The 20,482-nt window shown below is 42.0% G+C and overlaps 1 pseudogene; it reads left to right on the forward strand.

Annotated features, from left to right (window-relative positions):
- Positions 1-5,173: 5,173 nt before the first annotated feature.
- On the forward strand, positions 5,174-5,969 carry LOC132219736 (MICOS complex subunit MIC27-like; annotated as a pseudogene).
- Positions 5,970-20,482: the final 14,513 nt, after the last annotated feature.

The following is a 20,482-nucleotide window of genomic DNA, read 5'->3' on the forward strand; positions in this document are numbered from 1 at the left end:
CGTTTTACTCATGGGAGAGAATCAGTGTGGATGGTGCTGAGAAAAAGACAAAAATGAAGTATGTTAAATGTCAGGAGCTAATTATCTTAGAACCTCTGGGCAGCTAGAGTATCATGACTAAAGACATGAGGGAGCTAGAAAGGAAACAATAGAGACACAAAAGATGTCCCCACAGAGTTGGAGAGTGTCTTCTTGGGCCTGGACACACACCAGGATGCCAGATGACTTAATCAGCAGAGGCCGGCATGAGGTGAAAGAAATCAGTGTCTCACTCTATGGCTTTCCACTGCACGCTCCTTTATAAGAAGCAGTCTTTGGCTGGTGAGTCTGAGGTCTGTCGTGCTTCCTTCCTGATAGTCTGGAGTTAGGAATCAGTGGCCTAATGAGATCATGAGTTTCAGCAAGGGACCATGTGAAACCCAAGCCAGAGGCCCTGTGTTGTGTGCCTGGAGCTGCCAGGCAGCAGTGGAACCACCCTTTGGGTTAGGGAGTCCTTCCAGAAGAGGCTCATTTAAATGCAAATACACGATCAGGAGGGGTGACCAAGTATTGAGCATCTCATTAGAAAGCTATTAACCCATCTAGCAGAGATTAGCCTCTCAGGTTTATCCTGGACAGGAGCTGTCTGGGTGATTTGGCCCAAGCGTATGTCACCAGTGACTGCCAGGTCTCCTCTTCTCATCACTCCATAGGGGGCTGCCAGAAGCTGGGCACTTGTTCCACTAGGAGAGAGCCGGGCGCTTAGTACACGACAGTCAATATTGTTTTATATAATTTTGACTTATGAGAAAAGGGTAGGAGGAGAATTTCTATAATAACAGTGTGTGTGTGGGGGGGGGGGGTGGCCAGTTGACTGGGGTTGATTCATTATGCTCTATAGAAATCTTACAATTTTATGACAAGTGTCTACTCTTTCACTGAGCTCAGAAAATATATCATGTAAAATACATACAAATGTAATTCAGGGGCAGCAAGGCTATGGTAATAGAAATAGAGTTGCATTCAAGTAACTATAGATAGGCTAAGACTTTGCTGCATTAATATGAAAGCACTGATACAAGAAGATACACACTCGAATAAATATTGGTATTAGGCATTGATAGTATCAGCAGATATAACAGAAATCGGATAGTGAAAGAAGGGGAAGTGACTAAAAGCAGAATAGAAACTGTTTCTGTGGGCACTGCTGAGAATTCCCCTTGTTTCGGTAGGGAGCTGACATATATATAACAGATCTATATAACAGAGGTAATATTCTGTAATTGGAACTCCATATTTATAGTGAAATGCTTGGTAGATGGCATATGATACAGTCAATAGTGTGGTGTAGGTGATTCTCAGATAAACTTTTTAATCATCATTATGAAGTCATGAGATAAAACAATCAATTTAGATGATACTCAATATTGTTTTAACCTCAAGTGTTTTAAAGAATCTGACAAGACCAATAAATCTTTTCTGCAGAAAAGCACCCTTTAATGAAAACTTTCTTTTGAAATGAATAGATTATTAAATAGTATTTATAGAGAATTGTGTCTTTATAAGTCTTCATTTTTAATGAAAAAAAAAGTGTACTCAATTGCCCAAATCTAATTTAGGCTAATAAAACAAGGACATTTAAATTTGATTAAAAAATAAGTCGCAATTTGGTTGGTATCATTCATTCAGTAGATATTGAGGGAGTATTCTAGGCACTGGAGATAGGAGTGAACAAAGAAATCTCTTCCTCATGACTCGTATTGAAACAGGAATTTTAGGGATAAAATAGGACAGGTTTAGGAAATTTTAGAAATTTTGGGAATTAAGGGGACCAGGGAGGAAGCACAGGGCTGCAGAGCAACAGAAGGTATATTTCCATAGAATAGGGGAGCTGAAAAGCTGCAACAGGTACATTTCCATAGAATGAGGGAGCTGGGAACAGCTAAAGATCTATATTTACAAAATAAAGGGAAGGAAGCCCTTCATCTAGAACAGTGGTTCTCAACCTGTGGGTCGCAACCCTTTTGGGAGTCGAAGGACCCTTTCACAGGGGTCGCCTAAGACCATCGGAAAACACATATTGAATATATAATTACATATTGTTTTTGTGATTAATCACTATGCTTTAATTATGTTCAATTTGTAACAATGAAAATACATCCTGCATATCAGATATTTATATTATGATTCATAACAGGAGCAAAATTACAGTTATACAGGAGCAAAATTACAGTTATGAAGTAGCAACAAAAATAATTTTATGGTTGGGGATCACCACAACATGAGGAACCATATTAAAGGGTCGCGGCATTAGGAAGGTTGAGAACCACTGATCTAGAAGAAGAAAGCCCAAAGGGAATAGGAAACAATAAGGAAGGGGGGAGGAGAACCTCACATGTTCAACCTTTGAGAACAGGAGTTACTATAGTAACCAATCCAAGCAAATAGTGACCAATCAGAGGGGATATCAAGGCACAAGGATCTGTAGTCTTTATAAGCCATAGGGAAAAGGCACTCAGTGGGACTCTTCCCCCTCCCCACGTGGGAGTCTGTACTTGTTCTTTAATAAATTTCCACCTTTGCTATATCACCTGGATTCATTCTTCGACTCCGGCGGACAAAGAATCCAGGACATCCTGACCAGTCCAAAAATTTTGCTTCAGTATGTTCCAGTGGAAGGAGATGACCATATGCAGAAATATGGCATGGTAGCCAGTGGAAAGGGCTGTGAAGGAGAGTGTCACAGTGCAGGGTGGGGGCAATTACATAGGACAGTCAAGGGACAACTGAGCAGAAATGTGAAAGGAGTGTGGGGGCAAACCATATGAGTACAGTGAGAAAGAAGTTTGGCATATTCAGGTAGGCAGGCTTATACTTTATGTGTTCCAGAGGCTGGAAGGTTTGTTTGTAGGGAAATGATCAAAGGGGGGAAGTGTTAGAAGAGGAGGTTAGAAAGGTAGGTGCATTTGTCAAGACAGCTTTAGGCGTTTGCATTTGGACATGCTAAGCTTGTAATGCTTGTCAGTCTTAGTAGAGATGTGAACAGACAACTGATATACCAGTCTGAAATTCAGGAGAGAGAGATGGCATGGGTGTAGATGAAATGTGTGAGTCATCATCATGGTATTTATAATCTTTAAACCAGACCAAGTCACTTTGGAAGTAAGTGGAGGCAGAGAATAGATGATGTTGGAGCACTGAGTCGGGGACTCCAGTGTCCAGAGGATCTGACCAAGGGTGTATGAAGAAGTGAGTGGGGAGATGAGAATAATTGTGTCAGAAGCCAAGTGGAAAGGTGTTAGGAGAAAAGGGAGGGAGTCCATTGTTAGTCCTATGCTGCCAGCAGATTAAGATGAAAACTGATAATTTAGTGTAGGATTTGGCACCATAGAGATAATCTTGAAAAGAGTAGTGTCTGTGCAGTGGAGAGGACCAAAATAGGTAAATGAGAGGAAAGGAAGTGAAAACATCAGGTAGAGCTGCCCTTTTTGAATAGTTTTACTCAAGTAAAGAGCGGCCGAGCAATGGGACAGTAATGAGAATGGGAATGGGAACAAAGAAAGGAGTTTTTTCCATTGAAATGGGGGGTATAACGTCTTTGCATGCTGATGAGAACATCTAGTAAGAGAGCAAATAATTCATGGTGCAGGAAGTCAGAGACACAAGAGAAGAGAAATCCTTGGTTAGCCAAGAAGGGAGGGACCTGTGCAAAGTAGAGGGTTTACCCTTAGGTCAGAGGAGGAGGGAAGGCAGGGCGTACACCCAGGTAGACATGACGTTTGGCGCTAGTGGAGATTCTATTCTGATCCCACCTGTTTTCTCAGCGAAATAAGAAGCAGCTGAGAACGTAGAGAGAGGAAGAGGTGTTGGCGATGTAAGGAAGAAGTCATGAAATTGTTGCCTAGGACGGAGAGAACGAAAATTGACTTAGTTTTCTAGTAAGCACTAAGAGTTGACATAGGGTTAATGATTATGAGGCCAATTAGCAGGTTGCTCATTTTCCCCTCAGTTAGTTTGGCTACTTGGCACAGGTGCTGACTTGGCATGAAGTTCTAGTTCACTAGGGTTGGCATTTCGCACGGCCAATACATCTGAGAGTGAGGTCAAGGGACCTCACAGAATCTATACAAAGGAGTGATTCTAATAATGGACCATGGATTTGGATCAGGGTAAGCAGGGAACTGAGGAATCAGACCTTGACCACTGAGTTTGGTTTTAACTGTATGTTGGATCCCATTTATGAGAAAGCCTGACTCACAATGGTATGTTAGGAGCAAGCACACTAAGAACCCCCATAGCTCACTCTGTTACACAGGAATCCTGTGAAAGGACAAAGCAGAAACATACTCTCCTCCCTCTCCTCTATCTTGTCTTATAGGGCTGGGCCCTCAGCCCAAGCCCCCTCCTTTTCTGAGTGACCACAAGAATGCCGGTATTGTCCTAACTCCCCCAACCACCACCTGAGTGGACCAATGAAGCTCCAGGAATGCAGCTAAGGTCCTGATAAGGCTATAGTGGGGGACGGGCCAAGCCTCAGAATGTGCTGGTCACTTCCTGACCTTTGTGCTGTAAGACCCTGATGAAAAACCCTGACCTAAATGACCAATCTCTGTAACCCACGTCACCCTCTAAGCCCACCCAAATAACTAGCCCTATATAACCTTTGTTCTGCTGGGACACGCTCTCTCACCTTACTGCTGCGTCGGACAGAGGCTGGGGGCCAAACCTAGGTTTGATTAATAAAGACTCCTTGCTTTTGCATCGGAAGAGGCTCCCTGGTGGTGGATTATTGGGGACCCTGAACTCTGGGCATAACACCTGCATGTGTCTTTCAGCTGAATTCCTACCTGCAGTTCTTGACTCTCAAGTCAATAACATCATCTGAAGTGAGGGAGGCATTTTTGATAGCCTTTCAGAAATATATTTTACAAAACTACCTTTTAATTTTAAAGTTGTTAGAATAAGTGGTGTAACAGAGCTGGCAGTATGTTTTCTAGTGCTTTGCTTATCTCTAGAGACATTGCCTGACTGTTACAGCTGTCTGTCTTTCAGGTGTACTTCCTCGGCATTGAAAATAGGAAAAGCTTCCAGACGAAGCCAGGGCTGCGAGGGAAGCCCGGGTCCGGGTGCCTGCCAGCGGCCGGAGGGAAGCCCAGGTCCCGGTGCCAGGGGGAAGCCGGTGCCGGCAGCCGGGATGGGAAAGCTGACAGTCATGCCTGCAGAGCTGATGTTTGCATCTATAGGGTGCATGCAGCCAAAGCAGAGGAATCCAAAAAGCAGCTAATGAAATCAGAGCAGCTCCCCATATAGACTTCACCACCACTTCAATCCAAATATGTTGAAGAGCAGCCTGGTCATTTACAAAATGGACACAGTTCAATTTGGAAAGATGCATATGTTTATCTGAAGAATCCACCAGGAGATTTTCTTCTGAAAATTGGAGTGATTAGCAGGCTTGGTTTCAGCAAGAAAAGGTTCTAGATTTAAGAAAATTGCTTATCCATCGGGACTGGCCACTTTAGGAGCAACTGTTTGTTACCCAGTTCAGTTCCTAATAGTTGCAAAGGTCACCAGGAAAAAGGCATATGCTACAAGTCATAAAATTTATGAAGCAGTTATATCATTGTAGACAAAAAACAATGAAAAAGAGTCACTTCTTGGACCTAAAGAAAAAATTAAGCTAGAAAGCTCTGCTGAAATAGAAATACCTGCAAAAACAGCTCACGACCCAAAGCACTCAGTGGGTTTGCCAAAAGAACTCAGATCTGAAATGAAGACAAAATCAGAATTCACCTCAGGTGCTACAGTTTATGACTGACCCCAAGCTCATGGATCCTGGAAAGTCCCATCCAGAAGATGTAGATATGTACAGCACTAGAAGCTGAGATAGTCTATGTAGAGAATTACAAGATGTGTGAAGTTCCAAATGATAATAAAACAAATCATGTAATGGGTAATTATGACACATAGAGCATAATTTAAAGCAAATTTATGCCACACATCTTCTAATGTATAGTTTGACCAATCAAGTAAGTGATTAGAACACAAACAGCAAATACAATCCAAACAATTCTATATAATAAAGAGGTAATATGCAAATTAACCCTCACGCCCTCACAAGATGGCTGCCTACAACCAGACCGGCAGGGCGGTTAGTGAGGGACGACCAAATGACTGAACAAGCAGGCTGCATGGGGCGACCAGGCCAGCAGGGGGGTTAGTGAGGGATGACCAAACAACTGAACAGCAGGCTAGGTGAGGCAACCAGGCTGGTTGGGGGGGGGGGGGGGCGTGAGGGCGTCCAGGCCAGCAGAGGGGGACAGTTGGGGCAACCAGGCCAGCAGGGGGAGGCAGTTAGGGATGACCAGGCCAGCAGGGGGGGTGCAGTTGGGGGCGACAAGGCCAGCAGGGGGTCAGTTGGGGGCGATTAGGCTGTCAGGGGGGGCAGTGAGGGGTGACTAGGCTGGTGGGGGGGCAGTTAGGAGTGACCAGGCAGGCAGAGAGGGGGCAGTTGGGGTGACCTGGCTGGCAGGGGGGCACAATTAGGGGCAGGCAGGCAGGCAGGTGAGCAATTAGGAGCCAGAGGTCCAGGATTGTGAGAGGGATGTCCGACTGCTGGCCCAGGAATCAGGCCTAAACCAGCAGTCGGATGTCCCCCAAAGGGTCCTGGATTGGAAAGGGTGCAGGCTGGGCTGAGAGCCCCCCCCCACACACACGAATTTCATGCACCGGGCCTCTAGTATTACATGATTGGTGAAGAGGCAGAGGTAGTAATAGTAAGATGCATTTGATGACTTAAGGGTGTTTATAAACAAAAAATAGAGTAAATATGTGAACAATTATGAGGCTAAGATCTGAAAAAAAAAATATGTATGGTACTTATGCAAACATATATTTGCTTTAGCTTTTTCTCACTATCAATTCCCAATTTGTGACATTAATGCCAGCTAAATTAGAATGGTTTATGGAAGGATATATTCTCTGTCCTTCTCTTTTTTCATTTCCCAGAGCAGGAATAAAATATCTATATTTTATGACACTTAAAAAAAAGAAAATGGGAATAAAAAGCAAAGACTAAACATCTTATCTTCAAAGAGCTATGGAACACAGTTCTGCTTTTTTCTAATATGGGCCAAATTGTGCTACTGACTCCACTTTCATTTTTTTCCTCCAGGGTAAGTAGTTTATTGCTTCTAATTTTCCCTTCATTGTGTATGTGAGCCATGGTTGCCCCCTTGTGGATAATTCTGGAACTGTTCGCATGAATTGTTTTTGTTTTAAGTAGGAAAAAAAGACTGAAAATTAAGGTATTGTGGTGAATGGGCATTCTTTTTAAAGAAATGTTGAGACTGACCAAAAAAGGTTGAAATTTCCAGACATTTCACCCTCTTCTATATTAGTTTCAAAACTTGGAATTATGGTAGGGACCACACTTTAAATCTGAAGGAGATGATAGTCAAAGAAGTAAAAAAAAAAAAAAAAAAAAAAATGACATTCTTTTTAAATATGAGGATACAGAATTATAAAAGAAAGCTAGTCTCACCATTATTTAAATAGTAAAACCCTTAATGTTTACTGAGAGTGGGGGTGCCAAGGGGCGATATGGCTTTCCTTAAGTTAGTTTAAGTTTACATAAATACAAATAAAGGAAAGCCAGCCGTTTGATTAATCTTCACTTGCTACCTATGGAATTACACCAGTTCTGAGAAAACCCAATCTTAAGACTGTGTACACACCCATGAGGCTGACCGTCCTTTAAGGGTTTTCTGTAACATGCTAGCAAAAATAACTCCAATGTGCTTAACTAAGCATTTGTGACTGGTTCCTAGGGAGCAGAGCATCTTATCACAATCATTCCTTCTTCTACTCGTGACTTCGTTTATTAACCAAAAACAACTACCGAGCACTTACTGTGTGGGGGGGTCGCTGTTTGAGGTTGTGGGAATAAGACCCTTCTTTCCTCAGAAGAGTTGCAATCTGATATAGAGACAAAAATTGCAATGAAGTATTATACATTTCACTGCGGAAGTTTGCTCATGGTACAAATGCAAGCAACATATTTTAAGTTCATTTCAGAGGAGCAGCTCAGGAAAGCTCCATAAAAAAGAGGACCTGAGAGCTCTTGGGAGTCTTTAAACAGAAGAGAAATGGGAGCAAAGCCATCTGGTCTTAGAAAGCTCATGTGCACAAACATGGTCTTGTTCTCATTCACCCATTCTTGGAGGCCTCAAAGGACACCAGCTGATAACTTCCTCCTCCTCCTCCTCCTCCTCCTCCTCATCATCATCATCATCATCATCATCATCATGTTAACAAGGAAAGAACAAATTTTTATTGCCAGGTAGTAAAATAAATGTTTTCTTCCATATACCTTAGGAGTTCAATATTGTAATTATTCTCATTTTACACATACAAAAACGAAGACTCAGCCCTGGCCAATTTTCTCAGTGGTTAGAGTGTCGACCCCTACACCTAAAGGTTGAGGGTTCAATTCCCAGTCAAGGGCACCTACCTGGGATGTGGGTTTACTCCACTGGTTGGGGGGCGTGTGTGGGAGGCAGCCAGTTGATATGTCTCTCTCACAGGTATGTTTCTCTCTCTCCCCACTCTTTTCCTTTCTCCTTTCCACTCTCTCTGAAAAAGCAATGGAAAAAAATATCCTCAGGTGGGGATAACAAAACAAAAGAGATGGCTCAGACAGAGTAAATAACCAGCTAAAATCTGCGTGTGTGCACTTCCACCTCCATCCCCTGAACCTCTGCGCTATACTGGCTGGCACGGTTTGCCCATACTAAGGGCTCAAATATTGGTTGTTAAGTACAATAACTTCATAAAAGATAAAGTGAAGTGGTTGACTTTGATGTTTATGATGCTGTTCAATGAATGCACATTAAGTGCCCATAGATGAATAATAAAAGTGAGAAATACTCCAGGAGTAGAGAATAAAACTTTGTGTTATGTATGTCTATTGGGAACAAAGAATCCTTTTGAATGTCTGACTTCTGACTACATAGCAGGAAGTCACACGCATATGTCATTGTTAGGGAGCCTCAGAGGAGCCCCCCACCACCCCCAGGCAATGCACAGTAGAGAGGAGTACATGCTGTGATCGCTCTTTAAGGTTGAAACAGTTGGGGACTTTTATTTTACAAATCATCTGGTATATGTGAATTATATTAGTCAAATAAGGAATTATTGGTTGGTTGAAAATTTTATGTTTGAATTTTTTACAAATAACAGTAAACAACTTCTTTCAGGTTTAAAATACCACATTCAACAAATGAGTTACTATGCTGAAGAAAGTAATCAATATAAGAAAGCAAGCATTTGGAATCTAAAATATAAGTATCTGAAGGAACTGGGACTAGATGAGACCAGATAAGACTAGAAGGGAATGAGAAGGTGGCTCTATGAAAATACAGTACATTTTAAATCTACTCGGCTGATTCAGAACAAAAGGAAAGTGCTAATTGTCGTGGAGACTTGGCCTCCATGTGCTTACAGTTTGCAAGAATACACACTTGGTCCTTGACTTTTTGTATGTTGTATTTTTATATTCATAAACACACACGCATTCATACACAGATATAGTTGGTCTTGTTCCTTTAGTCTTTGTTTTCCTTCCCATCATAGCATGAGAAAATTGGGAAACAAAATCAAACCAAAAAAATGAAGCTTTAAAAATAAATGGGAATAGCATCGTTTCCCTCCAGAACATTCCTCTGCAGTAGTGTTATTATTCGTGGCAGCACAGGCCAGTTTTTTCCTTGGACGCGAAGGCATGGTGAAGGAGTCTCACTGGCGATGGAATAAGCGTCAAAGACAAGTTCCCCCTCGGCCTTCTGCAGTGTGTGGTAGTGGTCAAGGCATGGAGACAGAATCAGAGATCTGGGTTGAGTCTAAACTTGTTGCCCTCAAGATTTGTGTCTTCAGCAACTCACTTATCTCTCTAGGTCTCACTTTTTCATTTATAAATGGAGATGTTAAAAGTATTGATATTCAGGTCAATGAAAAAATGCATGTAAATACTTCATCAGGCACTTTAAAAAGTGATCAGTTAACATTGTCTCTGTGTATAAGCACATTTTGTTGATTTTCTAATTGTAAAGTATGAAAGTACATACTTTTATCTTAAAGGTGAGTTTTAAGATTAATTGTCTAATATTAATTAGGCAATTTAAAATATGTCTGAACATTATTTGACTTTAATTGCCTATCACAGATATATGCCTATATTCACTATCATGAATAAAAACCTCTTAGTAAAGATGTTGACTGAGTCACCAAAACATTTTTGTTGGCTGCCTTTCATGGAACCCTAAGTCCTAAGAAGGCTTTTTGACGTAGTGAGGGGTCAAAGTTTTATACTGTTTAGGAAGAAGGCTGTTTAGGAAGAAGGAACTGTTCCTATTTTCTTCCTAATGTACAATTTTTGAAATGTCTGAAATCAGACAAATTACCCTCTAGGCTGAAAAGGGCCTCCATGCTGATGAAAGGAAAAGACAAAGAAAAGGGAACACTGGATTCGTTGCTCTTTCAAAAGAGGGGCAAGATACTAGAGCTTTCCATAGGGAACCTGAAACACACCTTCCTTTCTGAGATCTGAAAGCAAGAGGTGCCCTACATTTAGATTTCCAGAGTGTAACTTCCATTAACAGTGACCCCAGCTAATCATCCGAGGAGGAAGAAAAGGGTAAAATAGCTGTGAACAAATCCTTCTGTGGTGTTAAACGAAACTGATTCAAATGACTGTCACGTACCTGTCTGTGACTTTAAGAACACCCCTGGAAAAAGTGGCCTGTTTTTTACAAAAAAAAAAAAAAGAGTAGAATGAGTTATTTTCACAGAGGAGAGCAGCTCTACTAACTGCCTAAATTATACTCATTTAAAGGTCCCGATCAAAGTCTGTCATAATTTTTATAATCTATGCAATTATATAAATGTAGTACATAGTTATATATGTATATAATGTCGGCAAGAAATCCTATCTACGGTCCTTTGCTAGGCTCCCCGTAGTAAAATGCTGGTCCTTCTTTTCCCAGCTGCTGACTGGTGATAGTTATTTTTAATTGAAGGGGGAAATTGATTGTGAATATCACAATACTCTTGAGGTACTTAGGTGAATATGAGAAAATCAAATTTTGGATTATGATTGCTCATTGACTTTCTTCATAAAGTCATTAGCATTACTTACCACTAAAACTCATATTGTCTACTGGATTCCTATGACTGTCAACTAGATTATATTAACAATTTTATAACTTTAAGAATTAAAGTTGATGCTCTTTCCCCTTATTGGCAAATGTTTATTTTTTAAATGCTCTAATAAAAATAGTTTTATTTAAATATATGGAAGTTTTGAAATTATATTTTGTGTAAATGCCATCAGGTCTGAGGATTGACCTATTTTTTTGCCCATTTTGTTAGTGCTGTTTGTTCCAGGCCACCCCTATTGTGCTAAAAAGCATGGACTCTCTCTTCTATTCTTGAGTGTGGCCATTTCCGTGGGATTGATGGGCCTCCTCTGAAAAACGAGGAGCCTAGGGATCTATTTTTATGAGGCGCATTTCTCACCCCTGTCACTCAGGGTCGGTTGCTCCCCCTTGAAGCACTTACTATCTATGGCTTCCGTGCCACCACCCTCTCCTGGGTTCCCCCGAACCATTAATCAATGTACCCGGGCCCCTGTGGTGGACGTTCCTCCTCTTCGGACATAGACCCCTTCTCTCCACCAGGGGCCCTGCCCTAGGTAACCAATGCAGTTTCCTAGGCATAGGAAGTTAAAAAGTGTCTCATGCAACGCCAGAACCACTGTACTAGTCTTGAAATGTCTACATTGAAATTCTTGTTAGAGATTTTTTTAAAGTCTGTCTTTAGAGACAAGATTATTTGAGTCTGTTCCCTGCAGCCTGGCTTGCTTGCTAACACCGCTGAAGACTCAGGACTGCCCAGCGCTCCTGAAGAGCTATCTGGTGTGGGCTTTCTCGGGAAGAGATCCTCACTGCTGAGAGCACTGTAGGGAGAGCCACCTTTCCCCCTGTGAGCATTGTCACGTCTGGATGATGCCTGGAACTGATCTTGTCATCTTGCTGCAGCCTAAGGACAAAGCCACCATTGAAGTGGACTATATCAGACAGTGTCAGTCAGGAAAATGGAAGCATTCGGACAGAGGAGGAATTAAAGCGGGAAAGTGGTTACAGAGTCACTGGTAGGGATGAAAGAAAGAAAGGGGCAAGGTTGGGGAGTAAGGGGGAGAAGAGAATGGGAGCACATGTCAGAAGGCTGCGCCCATGCTTGGGCTGAAGCCCTTGACCCTGAACTGGCCAGCCAGCACTTTGCTGAAGGCAGTGCAGGTGCCACAGAGCAAACTCGAGAGCCTGCACTACTGACCTTGCAGCTGAAAACCCCACAAATGCCAACAGAGCCTGAAATTCTCTGCATGGGCTGCTGTCTTCCCATGGTCCCCACCGATGTTGCCACTGCAGAAAGCATCACCAGAAAATCGAAAGCCTTTCTTCTCTTCCCATCTTCCAGTTTCCCACCCGGGTCTCCATTGATGTGGGAACCTTGTCTATGCAGTTTGAAGTTTGAGACCTTCTGACATGGAGGTCAATGCAGAAGTGAAAGTGGAGCTTCGTGTCAACAGACCAATGTCAGCGTGAACAAATGGGAAGAACCACATTCTCTGCGGGGCACAATCACTCATTACTTTCATCATTCATTCATATACTTATTTATTAAATCACAGGTGTTTGGCCTGGCCAGAGTGGCTCAGGTTGAGCATTGACCTATGAACCAGGATGTCATGGTTCAATTCTGGGTCAGGGCACATGCCTGGGTTGCAGGCTCAATCCCCAGGGTGGGGTGTGCAGGAGGCAACCGAACAGTGATTCTCTCTCATCATTGATGCTTCTATCTCTCACTCCCTCTTCTTTCCTCTCTGAAATCAATAAAAAATTTAAAAAAGAATGAGTGACTGTGAATTCATGTTTCATTAATGGAATGGAACATGAACTCCCATCAGTTGACTACATTAGTCATCTACTTTATGCACATCGCATATTTTAACCACCTATCTTTTAAGGTTGGAATGATTATAACCATTGTATGGATGATGAAAATGAGGTTAAACAAATTTATGCCCCCTCCCCCCCCAACAAATGCTTAACAACATGAGCATGATGGGTTAAAATTAACATTTATTCAATTCTCAATAATCATTCTTTTTTTCTGTATCAAAAAAACTCTACATGATTACATTTGTACAATGGTAAATTTATATGATTTGTATATCATATTTTGTTTATATTATGATATATATAATTTATATTATCACACTGGGGTTTTGTATTAGGATTGTCTCCTTATATTGACTTGCTTTTTTTAACTATTACTGAAACACATTTCTATTCAATAGGAAACTACTAAAGGAAAATAAATCTCAGGATTATTGTAGACAAATAATCTTTACCACCCTTCATCTATCTTTCCTTTATTATACTACTAGAGGCCCGGTGCACGAAATGGGTGCAGGGGTGTGGAGGGTCCCCTCAGCCCAGCCTGCACCCTCTCCAATCCGGGACCCCTCGGGGGATGTCCAACGGCCAGTTTAGGCCCGATCCCCAGGACGTCGGACATCCCTCTCACAATCCGGAACCACTGGCTCCTAACTGCTCACCTGCCTGCCTGCCTGATCGCCCCTAACTGATCCCCTGCTGGCCTGGTCACCCCCAACTGGCCCCCCTGCCGGCCTAGTTGTCCCTAACTGCCCCCCACCTTGCCGGCCTGGTTGCCCCTTACTGCCCACCCCCTGCTGGCCTGCCCAGCCAGCCTGGTCGCCCTAACTGGCCCCCTCCCCGTTGACCTGGTCACCCCTTACTGCCCCCACTGCTGGGGTGGTCACCCCCAAATGCCCCCCCTCTGCTTGCCTGGTTGCCCCTAACTGCCTCCCTGCTGGCCTGGTCACTCCTTACTGCCACACCCCCCCCTGTTGGCTTGGTTGCCTCCAACTACCCCCCACCCCACCAGCCTGGCCACCCCTCACTGCCACCCTCTGCCAGCCTGGTTGCCCCCAACTGCCCCCCCCCCTGCAAGCCTGGTTGCTCCTCGCAGCCTGCTGCTCAGTTGTTTGGTCACCCCTCATTAACCCCCCTGCCGGCCTGGTCGCCCCACACAGCCTGTTCGGTCGTCCATTAGGTTGTGATGGTCACTTAGGCTTTTGTATATATAGATTTCCTTTATTATACTATTTCTATACATAATTATTTATATAAATATAATATATTTGATTTAATTGTGAATATCTGAATTTAATGTTATATTTTCTTTCTACTTATTCAATGGGCAACCACAATATTGTTCTGATGGATATGTGCTCATATCTTAAACAAGTTGAAAATGAATTTAACCTGATACAGCTTAGTTGTGTTTGTCAAATCAAAATATAAATTTTACCAGTAGAGACCAATTCTTACTATGTTTAAAAGTCATCAATAGAGCAGAAAAACATACACTTAGTTGTCAATGAATCCTTTACAGAACACATGCTTTTCACCCTGTAGCAATAAGGGAACTCATTACTGTCTTGAAAAATAGATGAATAAAGTCTCTTATTTATTGTTTCTCTGCCAAATTCACTGGACCAGCAAAGTAAAAAACTACAAAGAAGCAGTTGCACAAATCTTGGTTGATTAAAAAAAAAATAGAGTTTACATTTTTTATTAAACTTTTTATGAAGCCCTTTGATTATCATAATGTAAATACTTCTTGAGGACCTTGTGAAATAGATTTGCAAAAGTATATTGTCTCTATTATAAATGAGAGTCTTTTAAAGACACATAGAGGAAAGTATGGTAATATATCTACAAAGATTAAGATATTCAGTAATAGTATGATTTTGCTGATATTGATTTTCTTCAAGTATGTTATAGTTAAAAGGTACAATGTATTTAATGTTTAGCTACAACTTTTTTTCAAGGCTAATATTTAAAATGTATATATTTCACAAATACTATTTACATTTCTAGCTGCATAGCTCAGTCGGTTGTGGCATCGTCCCCAGTCGGGGCACATTCAAGAATCAACCAACGAATGCGTAAATAAGTGGAACAACAAATTAATGTTTCCCTCTCTCTTTCTCTTTCTCTCTCTCCCTCTCTCTCCCTCCCTTTCTCCCTTTCTCTCTTTAAAATCAATAAAGAAGAAAAAGAGGAAAACAATGGGAAAAATTAAGGAGACATAGGCACTGAAAAAATTTTTTTAAATTATATTAGAAATTTTAGTATATAGAGACCTATTGTTATCTATATTTATTTATAGTTTATTGTAAAAGGTAACCTACATTTGTGAATTTCTTTTAAGTTCCATTTTTGGAAGTGTTTGAGAGATTAATCTGATTATAGTTTTTATAATATTATTTCAAAATGAACATCTGCATATTAATGCATGTTAAAAGGAAGAACAGCCCTAACCAGTTTAGCTCAGTGGATAGAGCATCAGCCTGCAGACTGAAGAGTCCCAGGTTCGATTCCGGCCAAGGGCATATGCCCAGGATGCGGGCTCGACCCCCAGTAGGGGGCGTGCAGGAGGCCGCCAATCAATGATTCTCTCTCATCATTGATGTTTCTATCTCTCTCTCCCTGTCCCTTCCTCTCTGAGGTCAATAAAGATATATTTTTTAAAAAAGAAAAAAAGAAAGAACAATACTGAACCTTGGAATAATTGTTTTAGTGTCTTGACACCTTTAAGGCTTTATTATTATTAAAGTTCTCAGAAACCTAGATGCCTTCCAGCTATTAGGCTGTCAGGCTCCACTGGGCAGGCAGCTCTGTTTGTTGTGCTGTTCGCATCTTTCAAGTATTTCTATGTGATGGTTAATTTGATTGGTCTAAGGATCCCCAGGTAGCTGGTAGAATATTATTTCTGGGTATGTCTGTGAGGCTGTTTTCATCCTTTAAATTGGTAGACAGAGTAGAGAAGATTGCCCTCACCGTTACAAGTGGGCATAGTCCTGGCCACCGAGGGCCTGGACAGAACAAAAGGGCAGGGAAAGCACAAATTTGCTCTATTTCTTGAGCTGGGACATTCATTTTCTCCAGCCCTCAGATGTTAATGTTCTTGGTTCTCAGGCCTTTGGACTCAGACTGGGACTCGCAACCTTGATTTTCTGGTTCTAGGGCCTTCGGTTGGACTGGAGCTAGCCTCCTCCCAACTTTTACCCCCCACTCCATGCCCCTTATTCCCGTCTCCCCCCCCCCCCACCCCGGCTTTCCTGGGCCTCTACTTGCAGACTGCAGTTCCTGGGATCCTTCAGCCTCCACAGTCATGTGAGCCAATCCCTTACAAGTCTCTTTATATATCTCTCAACCAATGTTTTATCGGTTCTATTCCCCAGAGAACCCTGACTAATACTGATTTTGGTTCCAAGAGTGTTTCTAGAGGAACACAATTTTAAGGATAAATTTTTTTAATTGGTTCTAGATTTTCTGAAATTGGCCCTCTAATCTAATTAGACTTAAAGATGCTAATGATTCTATCTCCAGCCATAAAGAGGGCCCGATAGCCTATGGCTTGAACTGTTTATAGAGATATAAAAAATATCTGCCTTGGTTACTCCTCATCAACACTTAGCAAGGAGCTGCGTAACTCCGTATGTGACACTGTTAAACATTTTGGAGCACTAAGAAATATGACATTGGCCCCTCCGGCCTCTGGACAAAGTAGTAAAATTACAGGATGAGCTCAGGTATTTGAATTCCCAGCTTGAGCCAGGAGCTTCCCTCCTGGAACCACAGGGCTGACTCTTGGGAAAACCCAGTGCAGGATCTCATCCTGTGATTGGCTGAATTACAATGCAAGATGAACGCCCAACCCCTTAGGGCAGAGGTTGGCAAATCGCGGCTCGTGAGCCACATGCGGCCCTTTGGCCCCTTGAGTGTGGCTCTTCCACAAAATACCATGTGCGGGAGCACACGTACAGTGCGATTGACACTTAGTGGCCCGTGCGGAGAAGTCAGTTTTCGGAAAGGAGATAGACGAAACAAGTATACAAGACGAGTGTGGATGGGAGAGTTGGAAGAGGTCGACCTCAGCGAGCGTACCTCAATCAGATTGAGGACTAAAAACAATCAGTTTTTAGCAAAGGCCAGCTTAGGAGTTCCCTAATTAAGTTAATAACAATGTACCTACCTATATAGTTTAAGTTTAAAAAATTTGGCTCTCAAAAGAAATTTCAATCGTTGTTCTGTTGATATTTGGCTCTGTTGACTAATGAGTTTGCCGACCACTGCCCTAGGGTGTCAATGTTAAAGTGAGGGCATTGATTGGGGCGGGGGTGGGGGGTTGGGGGGGTGGGGAATGGGGTTCTTTAAGTTGCACTGGGGATGTGTGGGAGGATCCTGCTGAACCCGGGGCTATCGAGTCCTAAATTATGCATCTTCTTTGCAAGGAGGTCTCCTCACCCTCAGGGGTAGGGGTCCTTCCATTTCTGTCTGAGAGGCTTCATTCTGCTTTGCCAGGGGAAACAGTCATGGCCTCTCCTGAGACAGTTGCTATGAACACAATGGGGTGATCCTCAGAACCCACCGCCATCACCCCTCTGGGCTTCCAGACCTTTACTAGACTTAAGTCCCACAGGACCCTAAAGGTGAGGTAGAAAGTTGGCTCACGAAGTGAGTGACACCCCAAAAGAACGACTTGAGTTTTCTACTTTATACAAACAGAAGTCAGTGGAACACCTGTGGGAATGTGGGTAAGGGTAGGGGCCACCTCTGTCTTGCTTCCTGCTTAGTTGCGGTACTGTCTCCAGCACATAGAAGGTACTCAATTTCTGGAATAATTGAGTGATTGCTAAAAATAAAATCAGTTTTTCTTGCTGACATTTTAATATATGTATTATATATACACATATATGGCTTTCTTACCTGCTTGCCCAGAAGTGGGGTCTAAAGGAAAGAGGAAGTGGTAAGTCTTTTGAAAGCTGTCAGCAATCAACATCAAAACTGGAGTCAGATTCTTTATTACATCTATTTATTTTTATTATAATTATTTTAGAATCCATGTGTTTTCCTCACTTGACCTACAACACTACAGCTTCTCTGCTTCTGTCTGAATACTAGCACCAATTGCGATAGGTAGCATGAAATAGGTTCTCAACAATCCTATATAATAAAAGAGAAACATGTAAATTGACTGTCCCTTCGTTATGCTCACCAGCCAATCAGGAGTGAATATCAAATTAACCCAACAAAGATGGTGGGTTAATTTGCATACACAGGTGCCAGGTGGAGAGCAGAAGCAGGAGAGCCAGCAGCTTGGGGGGATGTGACTCCCTCGGTCGCTTCCTTGGTTGTTCCCTTGGGGGGCCCTGGCTCCCTCGAGCACCAGGAATTCTGGGAATAGCAGTTCTGATGGCAGCCCCAGGACCAGAAGTGGTTCTGGTGGCAGATGGATCTCCCTAGACACTAGAGCAAGTGAGCCTGGAGTAAGTTACTGTTGCAGTGGGGGATGGAGGGAAAACAAAGGTGAGAGACATAAGTAAAATAAGAGTGTCTAGGAAAAATTAAAGGGAAGATAACCTAAAACTTCCAGGAAATCTCCACCAATGAAGCAAAGAAAAAAAAATGCCTCTATTATTCTGTGAGCAACAAACCAAACTGGGTTGGGGGTCTCAGACAATTTGCTCATATGATTGCAAAGACAGAGAGAAACTCCTGGATTGGAGAGGCTCCCCTGAGGGCTCCCAGATTGGAGAGGGTGCAGGTCAGGCTGAGGGACCCCCACCCCCACCAACCCCGTGCATGAATCTTTGTGTACCGGGCCCCTAGTGTCAAATAAATGAGTAAAACAACTATTTAATAGCCAAAGGCATATACATTCTAATAGCAGAAATGGCTTTGAAGCAGTTTTAGGGAAGTTATTTCAAGGGTGGGAAATAAGGTAATTCCATGGCAAGTGAAGCTTTTTATCATAGAAGAGGAGTCTGTTGTGAATGCATGAAAAATGTAACCACAGGCAAGAAACACACACACACACACACACACACACACACACACACACACACACATTGATAGGTTGTTAAAGAGGTTTTTGTGGAGAGGAATCCCAGAGAAGTAAAATGTGGGAGCTTGGAAAGTGAAAGATGGAAGATCTGATTCCATTTCTGTCACCAATTGTTTAGCAGTGGTTCTCAACTTGTGGGTCGCAACCCCTTTGGTGGTTGAAGGACCCTTTCACAGGGGTCGCCTAAGACCATCCTGCATATCAGATATTTACATGACGATTCATAACAGTGGCAACATTACAGTTATGAAGTAGCAACAAAAATAATTTTATGGTTGGGTCACAACATGAGGAACTGTATTTAAAGGGCCAGAAGGTTGAGAACCACTGGTTTAGCAGAACTAAGTCAGTCACTCAATTTCTTGGTTACTGTTTACTTATTTATGAAAGAAAAGAGCTGGAATGAATGAGTTCTAAAATGTGTTGGAATTCTCATTTCCTATGAAGTCGTCTGACTCCTGGGTTTCCCCCTCACTTATATTGGAAGAAGTAGAAAGACCGTGCAACATTTAGGGCCAGTAGAAAGTTCTTATCACTGACCCACACTGAGGCTGCCTCCTGGGGCAGAGAGGCTATGATAGCTGATAAACTTGTCCTGTCTGGAAAGATTTATTACTGGGTATTTTATTGATTTTTCAATTCAGTAAACTCGCTAACCCAAGTTATTGCCCACTCAGAATTGAATGAACTAAAAAAAAAAAAAATCACAGATTGAGGAGAGATTGGAAGTAATGTAAAATTACAATGAAGAAGCCAAAACTTAATGGAAAAGAGACAAGCTTGATTTCAAAAAACAAAAAGCAAATGCTCACTTTAAAATTCTTGTCATACTAAAAAAAAAAAAGAAAAGGAAATTGAGTAAATATATGTACATATGTATAAACACACCCACACATACATATGTATACACACAAATTATAAAGTACAGCTCAAAAAAATTTCACAGAATATTATTGCTACCCCAGAAACTTCTGTTGTGTTTTCTTAAAGTCACTTTGCTCTAAAACATAACTAACGTCTTTGCCAATGGGACTCTATTGAAGATCAATTTACCCTCATTAACATAGTTTTAAATTGTTCACTTTTCTAAAAATAATGGCATACTTAGCAGGCCCCAACATTGTCATTTCCTGAAGTGTGAATCTACTTCCCAGAATTACCTTATTGTGTTTGTGTTTTATTAGTTTCTCATCCTCTCAATCATTTTACATGATTTGTACAAATTTTACTACCCGGTTCCCCACTCACACCTACAGCATAGTCACAGTGGAAGTTATAAATTTTAGAATCAATAAAAATAAGGCAAATTTCTAGCCTCTGTTTCTGGATCCCAGTACCAAAGACTATCCTCTCTTCCCTGTCTGATATAATCCTTAGTGATCGCAATAGGGCACTTTACATTTCCAGATAGGTGACCGGTTATTTTTTAAGGACCTACTCTTAA

The sequence above is a fragment of the Myotis daubentonii genome, chromosome 17 (assembly GCF_963259705.1).
Source record: "Myotis daubentonii chromosome 17, mMyoDau2.1, whole genome shotgun sequence".
Classification (NCBI taxonomy): domain Eukaryota; kingdom Metazoa; phylum Chordata; class Mammalia; order Chiroptera; family Vespertilionidae; genus Myotis; species Myotis daubentonii.